The sequence below is a fragment of the Pezoporus occidentalis genome, unplaced genomic scaffold (genome assembly GCF_034315485.1).
Source record: "Pezoporus occidentalis ecotype Australia unplaced genomic scaffold, CSIRO_AGI_Poc_V1 ctg197, whole genome shotgun sequence".
NCBI classification, from domain to species: Eukaryota; Metazoa; Chordata; class Aves; order Psittaciformes; family Psittacidae; genus Pezoporus; species Pezoporus occidentalis.
The window spans coordinates 1,179,520-1,198,855 of NW_026913822.1; the positions used below are offsets into that span (position 1 = coordinate 1,179,520).

The window sequence follows — 19,336 nt, forward strand, 5'->3', positions numbered from 1 at the left end:
TTCCTAAAGATGCAACCTTTCCACAATAACTGTAGGCAATACTACAGCAGCAATGTCAGAGGAGCTGTCTCCCAGGGTCTATCAAGACAAAAGTGCGAGTAGGATGGCTTCCAAATTGGCAAATCTATGACCCATCAACAGTATTAATTGAGATAGTGGACACCTGTTTAACAACTGGACTCTAACTCAGTTTTGCAAGATGGTAAGAGTTTTGACACTACCTCTGTGCATATTAAGTTTTAAGCACACAATCACTGGCAGAGCTGGTTACTCCATGGTTAAAACAGCGGGCTTGTTTATAGCTGAAAGTTTTCCTGAAGTGGTGTCATGCTCCTTAACACTTTCCTTCAAACCTTGGCATATCAAAACACAAAACAGGAGGAAAAGGTTTTTCAAACATATATTGTTTAAATCTATGTTAGAATCAGTGGAGAGCTTACCTACACTTAAAATAATGCATGGGTGGATTGCTGAAAGGCAGGAAGGATGACTTTCTAGATACCAAAGATTTTGGACAGTGAAATTTAAAAGCACCCACTCTACAGAAAAATGTGCCCAACTCCAGAAAGCAAAGGAAGAAGAGGCAAGACCAGAAGTGAGTGAATGCTTATTTTGTACAAAACTGTTAATGCAAGCAAAATGACTGAAGAAACAAAGGAGTGAGATGAACTTAAAGGCACTTTCCAACCTTATGCATTCAGGATTACTTGATCTTAGCTTGTTCCATAGTCAACTAGTAGATGCTGTAACAGGAGCAGTAGAGGTCTGCTGGAAAGAGGTAAAAAAGGGTCATTAAAATACCCTACATGGTCTTCCTGTGTTTATAGCATAAGTCTCCTCCTCTTTACAAACCCCACTTCTTTCTGCTTCTTGGCCTGAAGAGAGTTTTGATGGGAAACTCAGAGCTGTAGATAAACCAAAGGCAGTGGCAGGAGCTGTGAAGTGAAAATGGGTAGATAATAACAGATTTTAAGACCTCAAAGTGGCCTGCTTTGCCATGTGCTGGTGAGATACAAAAGATGCAAACACCTGAGTGGAAGGCAAACATAAGAAGGAGCTTGACTATAGTCACGTATTTCAACACAGCTAATTACAGTCGTTATTTTCCATGAGTTTAAGTACCATGGCAGTGGATTTTCTTTGTCCCCTCATTATTTATATGTATTTGGCCAAAATGGAAGTATGTATTTTTTAAGCATGCACAGAGGTGCCACTGATTTTCTGTTCTGCAGTAGGTCTTTTCCTTTTGTGGAAACATTTATGTAAAACAGAAAAAGTAAAAAGATGGTGGGTTTTATGCATGACGTTAATCTGTGACAAATGAAAACTCAACAATTTTTTTTTTTGGTGTGAATAAAGTTGAAACTTTTTGATTTTTTAATATGCAAGCCTGATTTATAGGAGACTGCAGGGCTTGAAAGGGTCTAAGCTGGGGTGCAGATGTGCAGATGTGGTCTATGTCCTCCTGCATCCCTGTGGAGGGTAAAGTCTCTGCCAATGAGCCATGAGTGGGAAGCACCTTGTCTGAGTGTGTTTGTCCTTAGCTTGGTGTTGCCAGGAATAGGTTGTTGCTTGTCCATGAATTATTCCACTGAAAACTAGCTTGGCTATCCTTCATTCCACACTGAAATCTACAGTTTGGACATCTCAACACTCTAAAATATGAGAGAATGTTATTGTTTTAACCCTGTACTTACAGTTACAGACAGTATTTTGGTTCATATTCTTCTACACTGCTGGGATAGGTGTTTTCCATTCTTATTCCCCGAAAAATACTTGCCTTTTAAGTATGCAAGGAGCATGGTCTCAGTGGAAAGCTGTGTAAGTGCACTCTACCCTTTTGGGGGATTTATGCTCTTGATAAAACTTCCTCCCTGCAGAAGGCTTGTGAATGCTTTGCAACAATTTACTATAATTTAAGTTTAGGTGGACAAGTCTGTCTTCAAATTATCATTTAAAAACATTCAAAATCATATAGAATAAACCAAAAAACAAACAGCCACATCATCAAAGCTGATCCTGCATGGTGAAGAAGACATTTGTATACATAACTTCTGTCCCTAAGTTGGTGGCAACCTGAATGGCATATTCTCTCATGTCAAGCAGAGCTGTGTATCATCATGATGAGATTCAGGTCCATGTCAGTTTGGCACTACTAGCAATAATATCAAAAATCTTTGTTATGAGATACTTGTGACCTTTGATAGTCAGGAATAAGCAAAACATGAAGAAAAAGAAAAGAAAAAAATATTAAAAGAAAAATATAAAACTTTTGTTTTAGCTTGTCTTTTATATATTGTCAGATGACTCAAGCAGGCTTTCTTTGGCCTTTTGGGATGTGATGACGCTGCTATTTACCAGAAGTCCAAAACTCCAGTCACACTTTTAAAACAAAGTTTCTTTTGCCGGTAAAATTGAGGCTGGTTGGTATAATCACCTCTGTGAGAGCTGGAAATGGAGTCTGCCTCTATCACTGCTACAGCTGCCGGTAAAGACAAAGGCATAACAGTAAGAATTATTGTCTTTTTTTCTACCCTGGCTTCCATGAAATGTAGCTTTTTTAGTCATGGAAAACCTGTGCACATGTCCTAATAGTTTTTGAACCTGTACTTGCATTTGAATTGCCAGGGGTATGTAAGAGATTGTGAACCTAGAAGAAAAGTGAGAAATTGTTTGTACTTGTATCTCATCATGGTCCGATACGTCCAAACGGTGCATGTGGTGAGTTTTTTCCCATCTCATAATGTGCCCATTGACTTATTAATATCCAAATCAACTGCCATATGTTTTTCCTTTTATTACTGGATCACTGGTTCTACTCATGGCCCCTTCATCTCCTCTTCCTCTTTGAACCAAGTCAAGCATCCCTCACAGTTTCAGCCTCATGTTATCAGTTATCAGTTGCCATTAAAAAAATATTAGGTTAGGCTTGAATTTACTCAAAACCACTTCATTTGCTACTTCATAGACATGGACATGTGTTTATTTTTAAGGGATGGTATAAAAGGATAAGTAGAAAAACATAATTCTATAACCAATTGCACCAAGTACCACTGACTAAAATAAGTCCATGAACAAAACCAAACACAACAGGCTGTAGAAAACACTATAAAAGTAGCAACAAAAAGCACAGTGCATCTTATCTTACAGAAGGAAGAGGTGAGTGAGCAGGAGAAAGAAGAGGAAGCACTGGCATCTCGTGAACATGGAAGATGACTGGTTATGCTGGAATAGGGGAAAAGACCAACACTTCAGCTGACAAAATGTGGCAAGATACTTGTTACAAGAAACCTTAGGGAAATTTTTCTGAGAGGCAATGGCACCTAGGACTAACACTCTTCCACCACTGGCTGCTTATGTGTAATTTGACTGTGGTTTGGACGTTCCTGGGGCAGCCCTGGAGTGGGTCCAGACCCACAAGAAGAGTCAGAAACTGAGTTGGTGTAAGAGCAAACTGGAGGCTTACAACTCATGTGATATAATAGATTTTTGCCATCAAAGTGGTTTGGGACCTGTCCTTATGTATGAGAAGCTTTTGGTAGAAAACTGACAAAGAGACTGGGCCACAAATCCCTGGGGTAGATTGAAGTCCTGTCCTTCTTTGTCATCTTGTTCAGCATCAGGACTGCTGACATTTCTTTCAGGGAGGAGAACATCCTGTTTTTTTGGGCACTGCCATTTTCTGTGACTAAACAACTACTCCTGCTTTCACTGAGTGCAGGACTCACATGCTTTCATCTATCTGTGGGGAATTTTCTTCATATAAATAACAATGGCATCATTGATACAGTGATTTTCTGGGGAAGGTCTTGCAAGTCAGACAGAAACTCCATCTAGCAACCATTTAGGCAACAAATAATATCTTTAATGTCCTGAAATTCTGGTATTTAATGTTTCAGGGGTAGCTTTTATTTATCAATCTGTACTTCACCTACCTGCCTCAGGTGCTAGTGGCAGCTGTTTGTTCTGGATGAAAGGCAAAAATAAAAGTCTTGCTGTATTTTAGAGGTACTCAAACAGATATTTTTGCACTGTGAAATCCCCACCGCCTTTAAAGTAAAAACCTTCTGAAACAGAAGAGAACACGGACACTTAATTAACATCTGGCAGTATCCTGTAGTCAGTCAAAGCCTATAATCATAGTTCATTGTGCCACAGCTCATGTGGGAAGCTACATTTTGTGGAACCCAAAGCTTGCAAGGCAGCCATCCCTGTGCTCCTGCAGACTGTACAGTATGGAGCAGTGTAAAAGAAAGACACAAGGGGGTTTATCAGGCACTGCCTGTTTTCAGTTACCAAAGTTCACACTGTAATACGCGGACGAAGTGAGACAGGTATTTTGGGTGGTCTTATCACTGAGGCCAGCATACATTGACTTTAGTGGGTCCAGTGCAGATTCCTCCTTTGTCAGTGGAAACGTGACACAGAATAATTTACTAATCTCCTAATGATCTATGATCTTTAGTGCTCCAAGGAATGGGAGAGAAAGGGAGAGTAGAAAGATTTTCCTTAAAATGTTTATATGAATATTGCTTTCACTCTAAGAGCGTCTTGCAGTATTTCATGTGCTTTTGCACTAATTCAGTTAGGGGTGAAACTCATATTTCAAGATTCACCTGCAGCCCAGGAACACAGGAACTGAATCTGTGTGTTAGATTAATTCAGTGTGTTAGGTCAAATTCAGATTTCAGAATTTCTAGATGTGAGCTGGCCACAATACAAAAGAGTCAGGAAGAACCTAACCACCAAGTAAAATCAAATAGTGATTTGTTCTGTCAAAATAAAAGTAAGAACAGTGAAACTCATAGTACTTTTTTGTGTAATCGCATTTGAAAGGCCATAGGAAAAAACCTGCCCATTCTAATCTTAGTACATAGGGCTTTGACATGGGACTCTCTAAAACTATTTTCCCTACTCCCTTGAGTCTATTTTCCAACTGTACATCAAACTACTTACAGTGACAAGCTATTCTACAAATTTATCACATCACGTGGTTCTGTGATGCTGTAAGTAAAGTACTTGCTAATATAAGTTGTTCTAAATGAGCTCTCAAGTAGATAGAAGTGACTTTCTAAAATATACTGATGCTTTCCTCAAATGTTATCGTGCTGTCCATGTGTAAAATTTGCATCTATTTACCTAACTTTACATTTATTTCATTAAAATGATGTTAATGCTTCATGTGGACTTTTAAATGAATTTTCACTGGTTTTATAATAATTTATGAACTTGGTTAATTACTGAGTTTTGTTAGATTTTTAGCTGAATAATTGTGTTCTTAATAAGCTTATTAAAATGATAAATTAGTTTTAAAATGGCAATTGCACCAGTGCACTTGCTATTTAATGTAAGACAAGGTCTAAGTTAGGATGCATCTAGAAAGTCAAGTGGTAGCAACTAAATGTATATCCATTACCAAATGATCCCTTTATATTTTTTTATCACAACTGGCTGTCTAATTATCTCTCTGTAAGACACTGTTATATTGCTTACCACAGAAAAGGTCCATTCTGGTGTAAAAGATGGTGGTGCAGTTTTCTCAAATTCCTGTGCAATAATTCCTATATAAACTCTGAAAATGTAACTGATAATATGTAAATGATTACTATGAAAGAAGTTAAATATTACAGCTAATTTTCTCAATGAAATCCGATCCAGGGATTAGCAACAATGGGGAATCTGTTTTATTTGCATTTAATTTGTACCTTCACACTATTATCTCCCATGTTTTAGCTTCAGGAAATGTGGTCTCAGGCTATTATAACCACATTTCATGCTGCAGTTGCACTGTTATTTGAGCTCTACTCTTGGAAACGACCTACTGAAATAATAAAGCCATCATACTTTATTTTAATTATACTAGAGCTGTGTCTAAATGCAAAAAAATACTACAGTATATATTTAATATGGAGCACAGATTAACAGTTTTATGAGACATAAAATCTATATATATCATTTTCTATTTACAAATCAGTTCTATATCTTTCAACAAAACAAATGCCTATAGTGTAAAAATGAGTAAGGAGAGCCTCAACCTAGCAATCACATAAGCAGTAAATAATGTCTTAATTGGACTGGAATGCTGGAGTTTGATTTTTTTGGACTAGGTTTTATTTATTGATCTATATGGCATATTTATCTTTCCAGTGATTTGTACAAGTCTATTCTGTTTCCTCAATATTGAATCCATGTATGGCTTTATATTGCAAATCCCATCTGGGGAAATAGCCGAGTAAAAGAAGCACCGTTTCTTCTGGAAAAGCCATCCATATAAAAGCGTTGACTGAAGCAGGGATAACTTCATCGTTTTTACACTTTGTCTTCTGATAAAAAAGAAGGAGATAGAGGGAGAGGAAAGAAATGTTGTTATTATGCAGTTGCCACCCAATGCACGCTCCAACAGTCCTTTAGTCTTCACAGGTTTGGCAGCAGTGAGAAAACAAGAAAGGATTCCGTGTGCACTGGGAAGCGTCTTTTAAATAGTCCTGTCTATGTTCCATTTACCAGTGAGGCTAGCAGACAGCAATTGATAAGATGATCTTTGTACATCATCTGCAAGCTCTGGATTTGGTTCTTCTCAGGAGTATTTGTGCAGATTTGTTCTTAATACTACCATCGTATTTCAAGCCAAGCAGCACCTCACTCTGTGCATTGCCCTCTGACATGCAGCTGGGAACTGGTAAATTCAGTCATCCTCAGCTGGAGTCCCTGGCAGAGGACTATCCTCTCTGATGTGATATTGGTGTCTGCTGCTGAAGTCAGCACTGGAGAAAGAAGGAAATCCATCAATGGCTCTCTTGTTCCTTATAAAAACTTCACCCTGGAGATATGGCTTGGTTGTTTTCTTAGGATTGTTAAAGGCCAGCCCTTAAAAGCTCTTCTGCTGCTGACAGTGGAGGAAAAAGTTTACAAACAGCAGTGTTGCACATGTCTGTATTTTGTTTTTGTGAAAGTGATGTTACAAACATGGGAAAAGATTGTGCTCTGATAGCTGTCATCACATTGGTATAACCTTAGCTGTCTGCAAAAGAGCTAATGAAATTTTTTGGCGTGTTTTTTAGAGAATACATTTGCATTTGACATAATTAGTGGTAGGCAGATCCAGCTACATCCAGGGGGAATCTCAAGACAACTGCTTTGCTGACTATTAGTGCCTAATTTCTGAATGTCAAATCCTGCACATCTTAATTTCTAGAGAATAAGCTCAATTGAACTTGCTCCCCAGTTATGCGAAAACTGCTCAGATAAAACCAAGTGGACACCAATGTAATGAATGTGGTTATTAAATTGTTTCAATTGAAAGAACCCTATTCTTACACTATCATAATGAGAACAATTTATCCCCACTGATCAGCCTGTCTCTTTTTTCTGAGTTCTCTTTGATCTTGAAGCATATTGCAGTAGTGTGTCCTATTGAAAAGCAAAACTGGGGCAATTTTAATGCTTTTGTACCTTACTAGTGCTCTATTTTTTCTCTGTTTAAAAATAGCTGTTAATTATAAGTGCAGTTTAAATGTCTCAAGTGACCCAGAAATGCAGGTTGGAATGAGACAGATCATGTGTCTCACATAAAACAGATGTACTTTCACAGAGCAGTCTGAATTCAGCCCTCAATATGTATCTTCCTTTAAGGTTATTTCAGTCAGTTATCAAGCTTGTCTAGCACTAAGCTATAAAATTCCACACATTTTGAACAATGAAGAGAAAAACTGGATCTATATTTACCTCAAGAATAAAAAGCCTCTTTTTCTGTGTAGGTGTATTTTGCTCGTAGTGGTTGATAGGATGAGGGTATTTCCCTTCAACTTTGGAGACCCAGGAGACCATACGCCTCATTTAATCTCCACCTCTTCTGCCTTTCAGGAGCTCCTCTTATTTTGACTGGATTAAGCACTGCGTGAGTACAAGCCATACCTTGCAGATATAAAATTTCAAGCTTTTTTCTGTTTTGAGTGGCTTGAAGAAGTTTTTTTTTAGTTCTCCCTCCCCCCCCCCCTTCCCAGCAATCCCTTTTAACTCCTGTCTGTGATAAGGTTCATCAAGAGAAGTCTGAAAAGTAGCATGTAAATTAAATTAAGGCATGTTAATGATTTACTGAAGGGCCCGAACAAATCAGTTATTTATATGTCTCTTTATTTGTATGTTATTAGACAGCAATTTACAGACATTTCAATTCAGCAGCAAGACTCTGTTTCAACTTTCCAATTAGAATAAGCTGTCAAGTGCAATGATTTTGATGAGCTCTCCTCTGTCCCCGAAGATCAGCAGTACACATTTCAAAGCCACCACCCCTTCATGAAACTGAATCGTTTAATGGTGGAGGAAGCCAAGGGTCAATCGAGCTTGGTTTGTACATTCAGATCTCACTCATTAAGAGAGACTGACACCCAGTTAAGGGCTGGACACTGCAGCAAGGACCAGTTTGTGAGTGTGGAATAACCTGCCTGCTCTGCAGCTGAGCAGGAAACCTGATCCAAAAGAACATTTTAAACTTTTCCCTGTCTGGCTAGTAAGCATCAAAAGAATAGAATATTAATAAATGTGAAAAAAAATAATAATTTCTCAGCATATTCGACTCATTGGCTCACAAAACCTTTTCCTTAAAAAAAAAACCAGAATTTTGAGGTTCATAGACACACCCTCCTGCACTCATGTATTTATGTGATGAATAGAGAAATATGCTCAATTGATAGTGGGAGTATGTGCGCTACTTTGTTTTCCACACTCCTGGAAATCATTTTCAATTCAATGCTTAGGAAACTTCTCCTTGAATCTCAGAGGATGTTAAAAGAACAAACTGGCTATGATATATTGCAATACTGTGAGTCCAACTTCAAGAGACGCCACAGACCTCATATCAGCCCCCAGAAGACCACAGTGATTATATCTTTGGGAGCTTTCTAATTGTGGAAACAAAAGTGCTTCCTTTAACTATTCCCGCATTAACGCTTAATGCTATCACAATGGAAAACACAGATTTGATAGTAGCTGAAACAATAGCACATCCATATTGAAAACAAGAAAACTAGCATTTGGAAAAAAATGTTCATCAGCTATTGCTATCTTTCCACCTCTTTGGGACTATATTTTGATACATAAATAATTTCTCAAGACAGTGATGTCAAGAGAAAATTTTCTACTGAAACTCCATTGGCTTTGCTTTAGCCTGTAAATATTCACATTGTTATTCTGTGAAGCACCAGAACTGAACCTCAGTTTAAACACATGCATGAGTTAACCATCTCTCTTCTTTGCATAAAGAAGTGCAAACCCAAATACAAGCATATACTTAGTGCTATGCTGATGTGGGATGGACACACACTTAAAAGTTCTGCAGCACTGAGACCCTTAATTTGAATTTAGGTGAAAATATTTTACTTACACTCAAATTAATACTTCCTAAACCGAGTCAAGCAGGGACAACTGTACTGCTGGAAGAATTGTGCTTAGTGCAAGAAAGCTTCATTGCAGTGATGGTTTGGGCCCATATTACTTTTTGTGCTTTTATTTTAAATTTCCCTTCTCGACTGGGTGGCAGAGTCTATGTTACTATATTAATATCAAAGCCTTTTGATATATAAAGAAATTACTGTGTTGGGTTTTTTTCTTTTTTTTTTTTACACAAAGAAAGGCCGATCAGCTTGGAAAAGGTTTTCAGGTTTGCTTTCCATAGAAATAGGCAAAATCTCTGAAAAGAAAAAACAAACCTTTGAAAGAAGAGTGAGTCATAGCATATAGGGAGAAAATACAGAGAAATAACTCTCTAAGCAGGAAGAAGTCATAATGACTTTTCTGAAAACTTCAGGAAGGACTGTACAGGACATTTAAATAATAAATACGCAGCAAAGAGAGCAGACTTCAAGGCAGTAAAGGAGGACTCTGTTGCTTTATGTTTACCTTCATGGCAACGCTCTGTGTAAAATCCTAAACTTGTCTCTGTTGAACAGCTGAACAGGTTTTGTGGCCTAGTAGGTCTACTCAGACTTAGCAAAGCGCATGCAAACATGCTGATTTTCTGTGTTGGTAACATCAATTAAACTGATTTTTTTTTTTCCACATCTGATAAACAATCTTTTAGTAAATTCCTATTCATCAGAGAAAAAAATCCACTGTGTCAAGGAATTCATTATGCTTCCTGGGAGTAGTTCTGTTATGGTTTCTTCGCTTATTTCAGACAGCTGTATGTTGCATATCAGACAGAACATACACATGCATATAAATGCTTTCTATCTTCAGCCTTTGAATTTGCTGTAATGACTGAACCTCAATGATTTGGAGACTTATTTTTAGAGAGGGATCCAACGATTAAATATCCAGGATCCCTCCCATGAAGCCGTCTTTCCACTCAGCATTAATGAAGATTTTGCAATTGTCCTTTATTTCATTTCAGACTCTGCATGACTGAAGGCCTTTGGAGAAAGTCCAGAGGAGAGGAGCAAGAAAGAGTCAGGGAAACATGATACACAAAGAAACCTTGAACTGAGGGTGTTCAGTCTGCAGGAATGAAGAATGCCAAAGGACATGGTCACAGTCTTCCCCTACTGAAAAGTCTGGTGCAAAAGAGCACAGAGATTTGTCCTCCATGAAGACAATAAAATTAGCTTTGGTCTTGACCTGCAGAAGGGTGGAAGCAAGCTGGATACTGGGAAAATGTCATTTTTTGGGGGAGTGATTATGGTAAGTTACTATAACAGTAACATGGTGAGGTATTAAGGGCAGGCTATATAGAAACAGAAATACTTTGTCCTTAGTGTTTACAAATCCTATGACTTTATTGCCTCTTAACTATTCTTTCCACTTCTCTTCCTAGTAACCTACTGCATTGCTTCTTACTGTAAGTATTCCAAATAAATGTTTCTTGTCTTCCATAAAAATGCATTTATCTGTATGCTGCTTCTTCCATCTCCTTCCCCTTCCCTTTTGCAGTTTTCATCTCTCCATTGCAGCTGTCCTTGAAGATTTAATTAACAAACCAAAATAAATTGAAAAAATACAATGTAAAGAGGTGAATGGGATTTTTGGTTGGCCTCCAGCATCTCTCTGTATTTGTGTTTACAATTCTCTCATAATCAGCAAATTTACAATTTACATTTTGTGCTTACATCCAAACTGATTGATAGTCCTAAAATTGATGCTAATGTTTCAGTTGAAGCATCTGAATTTTTTATAATTGTAACTGCTTTATGTTGTAGTTTCCTAACAAGACTAATATTTTGCTTTCATTTTTGCCCACAAGTTACTCATTTTTCATAGTGACGAGGACCTTGGATCCAATTTCATGCTTATGTTATGGTAATCCCAAAACTGTTTCATGTAAACCAAATAAACTTGCCTTGTAGGGGGGACAGACCTAGGATTCTTTAGACAGCATCCTAATGGGCGAGGTTCTTTTGGCTGTCTTTAATTCTTCATTTTCTTTGTCACATTTTGCCTCTTACTCTTGATCTGACAAATTTTATTCTGGGTGATGGACCCACTTCAATCAGGAACTAGGAATATATTTTGAATAAGGATTTGTATGGCAGATAAGGCAGTTTTTCACAGAGGCAGAAGACAGATTTCAGATGGGGTGGGCTCTCCCATCACCAAACTATTGCAGAGACAGGAGGGAAAACCACTGCTCCTCTGGCTGTGTTTAAAAGGAAGGAATGAACACACATTACAATTTAGTGTTTTTAAATTTAGTCTCAGATCTGAGATACTGTTGCTTGTAGCTCACATTCACAGAATTTTAGGAACTGTCGTTGGAGCAAACCCCTTGTAGGAGAAACCGAGTCTGTGATTACATGTACTGGTGCTCAGGCATCTCTGTTTCAGGCACTGGATGTGGGCCAGGCCAATGAATTTGTAACATGCTGTAATCCTGGACCATACTGAAGAACATCTGGGGTTTGATTAAAAATATATTTAGTTACATGCTTACTTTCAAATTCTTCTACGCAATGGATTTATCATAAACAGCTTAGTCCCATTTCCCAGGGCTTGTGCTTTGTGCTCCCACTTGTTGCACCCCATGGCTGCTATCAGCACTAGTACTCAATTACAGTGCCATCAGCCACAAGTTTATCAGGTGTTTTCTGTCACTGTGGAGAGACCTGTGGGTAGAACTGCCAAGCAGATGCTGCTTATTACCTCTTTTGCTGTATTTTCGCAAAATTAAAGAAAAAGGAACTTCTTTAAGCTGCATAACACTTCTGTAAATTATATCCTATTCAAAACAGCCAAACAATTTTTGCTACCCATGTTTTGTGCCACACCGCCCTTCAAGACAACCTGGTGTAAAGCTAAGGATGTTTTCCCAGGTGCTGAATCCACACTAATCCCTGAGAGGGTGGGAAAGGAAAAATCTGAATTTTTGTGATTCCTGACCCTTTGCTCCAAATCCATTAATACACGTAGATTTAGCATGATTGGACCTGCTGGCAGCCAACTGATGGACTGACTGTGTATTTGGTGATAAGGAAAATGATTCCACTACAATTCAAGCATTTCATTACCTCCTGCCCCAAGCCCACATTGTACGTTTTCTAAATTTTAAGATTGAAAAGATACATACAGTCTAGAGACAAAAGCTTTATGTACATCTTTGTGGACAGAAAATGGCAATGCATTCCTTGATTTTTTTTTAAATGTACACTGAAATTAAAGGACAGTTTTGTTCTGTCACAATTCCTTGCTGCTGCAGTGCTACAGGGGAAAACTCATGGTATAGTTGGGGGAAGGAGAAGCAGCCCAGTCTCAGAGGTCAGTCTAGTTTATATATCATTGTAAATTAACTTAGTTGATTTAGCTAAGTATTTGTGCCTCTTATCCATCAACTAAGGGAAAAAATAATATTCAAAGAAACTTAGTCTTGTTTCTAAAGAGTAGAAAAGATTTAAGCCTGATGCAATAAATTTGTTTGTATTTGATTTGTTGACTTGCAGAGAAACTTTGGATCAATTACATAACTTGTATGACTGAGTTTCTGTTCTCTGAAATTATGATAATAAAACCCCAGAATATCTTGGAAAGGGGTTCAGACACAGATCAAAATAAAAGCAAAGTGATACTATTTCCATAAAGGGAGCTGGGCTGGGATTACTGAACCCCCACAAGTTACAAATGGGGATTTTTTTCTACTAATCACAGAAGGAGCTAATTGCAATGAAGCTGGGTGAAAATAATGAAAAGTTTGGGAAGATCTGGTGTTGCAGTGTGAGAGGAGACTGAAAAGATCAATTACATTAGACAGAAAATGAATTAAAATTTGATCTTGTTCTCTCTGGAGTCAGTGACAAAACTCACACTGACTTTATGAAGCATAAAGATCCAGATGCAGAGGATGACTAGGAAGTAGAAAGATATATACATGAATAAATGATGTAGAGGCAGTCAGTCCCTTAAAGTTAAGTGGCCAGTCAGTGAAACTGCAATGCAGAAAACTTAGCAACCAGAGAAATACGTGTGCATATACAAAACCTCTTTCAGTTCAGTGCTGCTCAAACAGCAGATCAAAAAAGAATGAAAACTTTTAAAGGTAAGGATATTCACAATAACATTTAAAAAAAAAACAACTAAAAGCTGAGAAAGTAGGCACATTATAGGACATGCTTTAAACCTTGGATTGTATAGAAATATCCTAGATTTTTGTAGAAACAATTCTCAAGGAATTGTCTGTTTTGAGACTTTATGCAGCTTTGGCTCTCTAGCCATTATCAAGGCCTGAGTACACGATTTCATCTATCTCCTGTTCTTAAGCACCTTTGAAGTCAATGGGTAGTGTTCTTCTGTCCTTTTCAGATAGCTCCTGTACAATGGATTAATTAAGAGCAGGAGACATGGCAGATGTCAGAGTTAGAAATGTAATAATGAGAATTACTTACTGTTTTGTGGTTTCCATGCATTACTGTTTAGCTCCTACACAAACCTTTAACTTTTAGTGTAACTCTTGAAAGCTGTTGGTTTGTATTTATGTCGTGGGAACTTGAATCTTACATGTGGAGCTGCTCGAAGTGTGTGGGACTGCCACACAGCCAGGTATTTCCATACATCCACTGTTATGTCTTCTCTCTGTCATGGGGTTAACAACATCTGAATCAGACACTGGAATTAGAATGCGGGAAAACAGATGTGTCCTCCAAAACATTATGTTATTGTCTTTGGATTTTTCTCTTTTTAAATTGCTAAATAAAGTTTTAAAATATTTTTTCCCTAAAACATTTAGCACAAAGAAATATTTTTCACATGTAAGTTGTACATTGAAAGGGATCAAAAAAATATTTGTTTTGATGATACATAAAAGGGTGGTGATAATGCTTTGGAATTATATTTGTAAAAACCTTACTGTGAAAGTTTTTGAGTTTCTTGTGTGGGAGGAAAAAGGAAGAGTAGTTAAACTATTAGTTAAGTGAAACTACTCAAGCGTCTGAATTATATGTTATTTATCTTTAGGTTCTTGTGGAATTTATTGCCACAGAGTGTTGAGAAGTCTGAAGGTATAATGGAAACCAGAGAGGAATTTGATAAATTGGCTGTGGATAAGTCCACTGAAACCTGAATCTGCACAGGGAGGTAGGTGCAAGGATGTCTTTGGGAATGAGCAAGTGGTGGCAAATAATGACGTGATAATTTGGAGAAAGCAGAAAGCAGCAGTAGGCTTGAGTAGTACATGGTACTTTATGTGGAGGAATAGAGTTGAAATGATAGAAGGAGCTTTAAATAATCTGTTATTCACAGATTTCGAATAAGGTATCTCTTTTCTCTTTCCTCTCTTCACCAACAATCCATAGAATCTGGCAATCTTTAAAGGAGAGGAGATCAAACACAGGGGAGAAAGGGGGAAGAGTCCCTGAGAAAAGGATGATATGAAGAATTTTACAGATGAAGTATATGTTTAAGCAGCTGATGAGACACACTCTTCTTCATCTGCAGATAAAGGCCAGTATATTTAAAGGGAGTGCATTCAGTCCTAGAAAGTATATAACAAAAGCCAGGGCAAAGTTTTTCAGAGAGCTGTGTATCACAGCCAGAACACTAGATCTGTATGCAATCACAAAGTAGAGATTGAAAATAACTTCACAGATGTTGTCTCATTTAAGCTAGTCCTATGGGAAATTATGCTGACAGTCAGGAGTTTTTGACAAGTATAAACAAATCAGTGCCTCTCAATATGTAGTTTAGGTAGAGTGTTAGCTTAGATCCTCCTAAATATGTTGAGGTAAGCAACTAATCATCCAAAAAAAACATGTTTTGAAAGTGAAAGTACCACTTAAAAGAGATGCTAGCATTGTTTTACAGAACTCTGCTTATGAACAAAAACAAGAGGGAGCAAAACCGGCCTAGAACTAATAGAACACCGTAGGCACTGGGGACTGATTTTGCAGTCTTTGTGAAAACAACTTCACTAAAGCCATATGAATATGTTGAAGATTGTGAATCTTGGTCTTCAGGAAGAATTTGAAAAGTAGTAGTGGGAGATCTGGACATAAAGGGTCCTCACTGGAATTCTGAAGCCAGAAAACTGATGGAAAAAAAAAAATCTATTTTTTTACAAATGGTCCCAGAGATATTTCCTAGTTTAAGATTTAAACCCAGAGCCAGCATGAATATATCAGCTGGCCTGTACAAACTGCTGAAGTTCTGCTTAGTCTCGTTGTTAATCATTACACCTGGCAAATTGTAGGATGTGTCATTCAGGAAAACATATGGGCCCAAATCTAACCCACTTAAAATCTGAGTTTCAGGGTTCTCAAGCTGTTACAAAGGTATCATCAAAACTGCAGGGAGAAAAAAGGACTTATGCAAAGTGATACATGTTATCTGTGAGGAAACGTAGTGTAACATGAACTCATCAGAACACATTCTGATATGTCATTTCTTTCAATAAAAAAAATATTTGACTGAAATATGGGTTCTGGCTGTGATGCACCTTGCTCCTGTACTGGTTTTATAAGGATGTAAGTTGCCTTGGATCGAAGATGGCCTTCTGACCAGTCTTTGCTTCTCCTTTATCTATCAAAATGAGCTGTTTGCAACTAAGCCTTAAACGGTACAAGATGTGATAAATGAGCTTTAACCTCAGGTCTCTTGTTAATTGGGATGTCTGAAACTTGTTTCAGTTAAAGCAGACATCTTCTGAAGGTATCTGGGGACTAAGTCTCATTCCAGGAAATATTAACTAATTCAGTGCTTAACTACTTGGAGGGTAGAGCCCACCAGACATTAAGATGGAAGTACAACTCTTCCTTCAACAGCACCCCCCCCCCCCCTTCTTTAGCATAATAGATGATGACTCAAGCTCCTAATGAACTTACTTTTTAATCAGTACATTTCTTTATAAATGTTTGGTACCATTCAAACTCCATTATTGCTCAGAAATCCTTTAGTTTAGGGGCATGGTGTTCCACAAAAGCTGTTGGGAGATGGCTGGTTCCACAGCAAGAAGAGGGAGATCCTTGTGTGTTCTGGGGTGTGTGATGGCAGATTTCTCAGGGGACATCTGGGGCCAGGAAAAACAAGTGGTGCTGTTGGCATGGTCCTAGACACAGGTCAAAGCCTAAGGGTTAGGCAATTGGACACAACTTCTTGCCCTTGATGTTAAATTTTCCCATCGGATCTCCACCCTTATACAACAGTAAATGGGAAGGTGGAAAGTTGCCTTTTTTTAATGGGGAAGAACTTCAGAGGCTCAAATCACCCTGCATTTTATTCTGAGCAATAGAGTGGTTGCTGCACTGGAAGTTAACAGTAGTCTAGCTGGTGATAATTTATTGACACACTCAAGTCTTTAGTTGTTGGCATCCTGAAGCTGAAGATCAAAACAGGTTAATGCTCTAAGTGAAATGTTTCAGCCAAGTCAAAGGTGCATTTTGGGCTGTGTAAGATTCTTGCTTTATTTATTTCCTTATTTACCTAGTCAATGTTGATTAGTGTCACTAAGTAAACTAATGAATTTAAATCAAAAGAGAAAAAAGCTAAAGGCTTTCTGTGAGATGGCCTTTTAAACAAAAATTCAAACTGGAAATCTGAAAAACAGTACTTTGTATAATTCCTTTTTAGCAAAGTTTATTTCCTTTTGGCCATTTAAATGAAAGCAAAAATGGAACTGCTTAAAACAATACGAATCAGAGTAAATACAATTTCTCTCACAGCTATATATTTTCAAAGACAATCTCCTTTAGCTCTATCCATGAGGAATCCTCCACTTCAGAGATCTTTCTTGGTTTTGTCCGTAATTGTTGAACTTATTTCCAGGTGACTTGTAACTTTGTTAAGGATATGAATGCAATTGGATAATACATTTACCATTCAATAAATTGAGAAATGTATTTTAGCTGTATAAATGCAGCTGACTCAGCACTTTCATTCCTAGTTTAATAGCCTTTTCACTTGTAATAAAAAAAAGGAAATCTTGGTTTCATACCACAACAGACTTCTTGCAATTGATTTGAAAACATGAACCGGACACCTAGTTGCTGGGCAGGATGAGCATCACCAGCAGTGTCCCTGCTGCCCAGGGATGCCAGGAATGCCAGCTGAGCAATGAATATGATTTACTGAGCCAAACCTGCCCCAAATTGCCGGCCAGATAAAACGCATATGGAAGCCTTCCCACTGGAAAGACAGGAATGGGCATTATTTAATGCCAGAGATTTTTTGGGAACAGAACCAAAACCATCTTCTATGGGAGGAAATGAGAGAGGAAATGGCTTGTTATTCAGAAAATTGTTCAGAAAAATAGAGAGAAAGAGAGAGAGAGAAGTGAGCTATGAAGGTGAGGATATGGCTAGCGAGGAAGAGAATGTTCGTGCACTATATGCAGGGAAGAAAAGCTGCTGGAGTAGGAAGTATCAATGAGTCAGCACAGATAATGAGGAAGCAAAACCTGTTTGGAAGATAAACAGGTCATGACAGAAAAGTGCAGCCTTGCCAAGAATAATAATTTACAGATAATAAAGGGAAAAGTCTAACATTAATGTGAGAAAAACTACAAAAGATTCAAAGACAGGCTTAAACTTTCCACCCCCATCTGTCCTCCACCATTAACCTTATGATTCAGCATACGACAATGGACAGCAAACAGGAAGAGGAAAGACAGTATATAATTCCCAGACAACCTAGTTTTTCATAAGTATTATCTGTCAAATTTTTATGTTGTCTCAAGCTGCAGAGGTTGCTTTCAGCCCAGAATTATATCACAAATTGTTCAGTGCTTGAAATTGCCACTTACCAGTAACAGCCAATGGAACTACTGGTTCTAGGGACCTGCATTTACGGAAACAGTAAAGTACTTTAGAACCCTTATGCTTTTACATAAAGGTTCAAAAAAAAAAAAAAAGTGAAACCATATAGGTATTAAGGGATGAGAAATCTTGCCAAGAAATGTGTTTGAGCTCAACATTAAAATATTGTGAAGAAGCTTATAATATTGTACCTGGTCTGTAGATGAAACTATTGGTACTTCATTCTCTAGTGCCCCTTCTCAAGTACTGAAAATTGCAAAAATTACAAGGAAAAAACAGGTTTTCATCAAAACAGTTTCAAAAAGTCTGAAATTGAAAGGAAAAGTATCAGGAAGTAAGTTGGAGAGCTTCGTATGCTTCTTTACTCTGTACCCTGAGTAACAGCTACTCTACAGGGAAAAAAAGAAAGAGGTTTTAATGTAGCAAGTGGTATAAAACGTGGCGCTTGGACTCAGTGCTGCCCCTCTATCACTGCCCACTGGCCAAGCCCCATCCTTTTGCATCTAGAAAGTCTCCCAGAAGAAAGAAATATTGTCATGCATGATTCCCTTAGGATGTTAACAAAACTAAACAGAACCGTTTTCCTTTCCAGGAGGAGAATATTCAGTTGTTCAATAAAATACGAGGAAAATGAACATCCTTACAGCATTTTAATGGAAAATAGTGACAGAGGCAATTTCTGTTAATATTTCAATGTACTGCCGTGTCACAAAAAACTGTAAAGGTTTGTGAGGCTTAATATATGCATATATACATGCATACATTTTTTTAAACACAACTTTTGACACAGAAAATATACTATTAGCAAATGGATCTTTCTTCCTACACTTTCAGATTTCATTGACGCTTAAAGGAAGGTTTAATTCTTTTATCTCTGGGGGATAAGGATAAAAAACATTTTCTGACACACATAATTTTTTGTGACATCTTAGAGAAAGGTGTGGAAGAAAATGTAAGAGTGTGAGCATATCAATGTCTTACCTAGCATGCCCCAACCCCAAATGTAATTGATAATTTCCTATATGATACAATAACGATAATTTCGTATATGATAAAACCTGCTTATTTTTGGTGCGTAGCAGAAGGAAGGTTTGATTTCATTAATACTTATC

At 37.7% G+C, this 19,336-nt stretch overlaps 1 long non-coding RNA gene across 1 annotated transcript; it reads left to right on the plus strand.

Moving 5' to 3' along the window:
• The first annotated feature begins 3,670 nt into the window (after positions 1-3,670).
• LOC134163010 (uncharacterized) lies at positions 3,671-12,339 on the plus strand. Its single transcript, XR_009964525.1, has 2 exons — positions 3,671-5,006; positions 10,391-12,339. It is a non-coding gene; the product is annotated as an uncharacterized LOC134163010 (long non-coding RNA).
• The last annotated feature ends 6,997 nt before the right edge of the window (positions 12,340-19,336 follow it).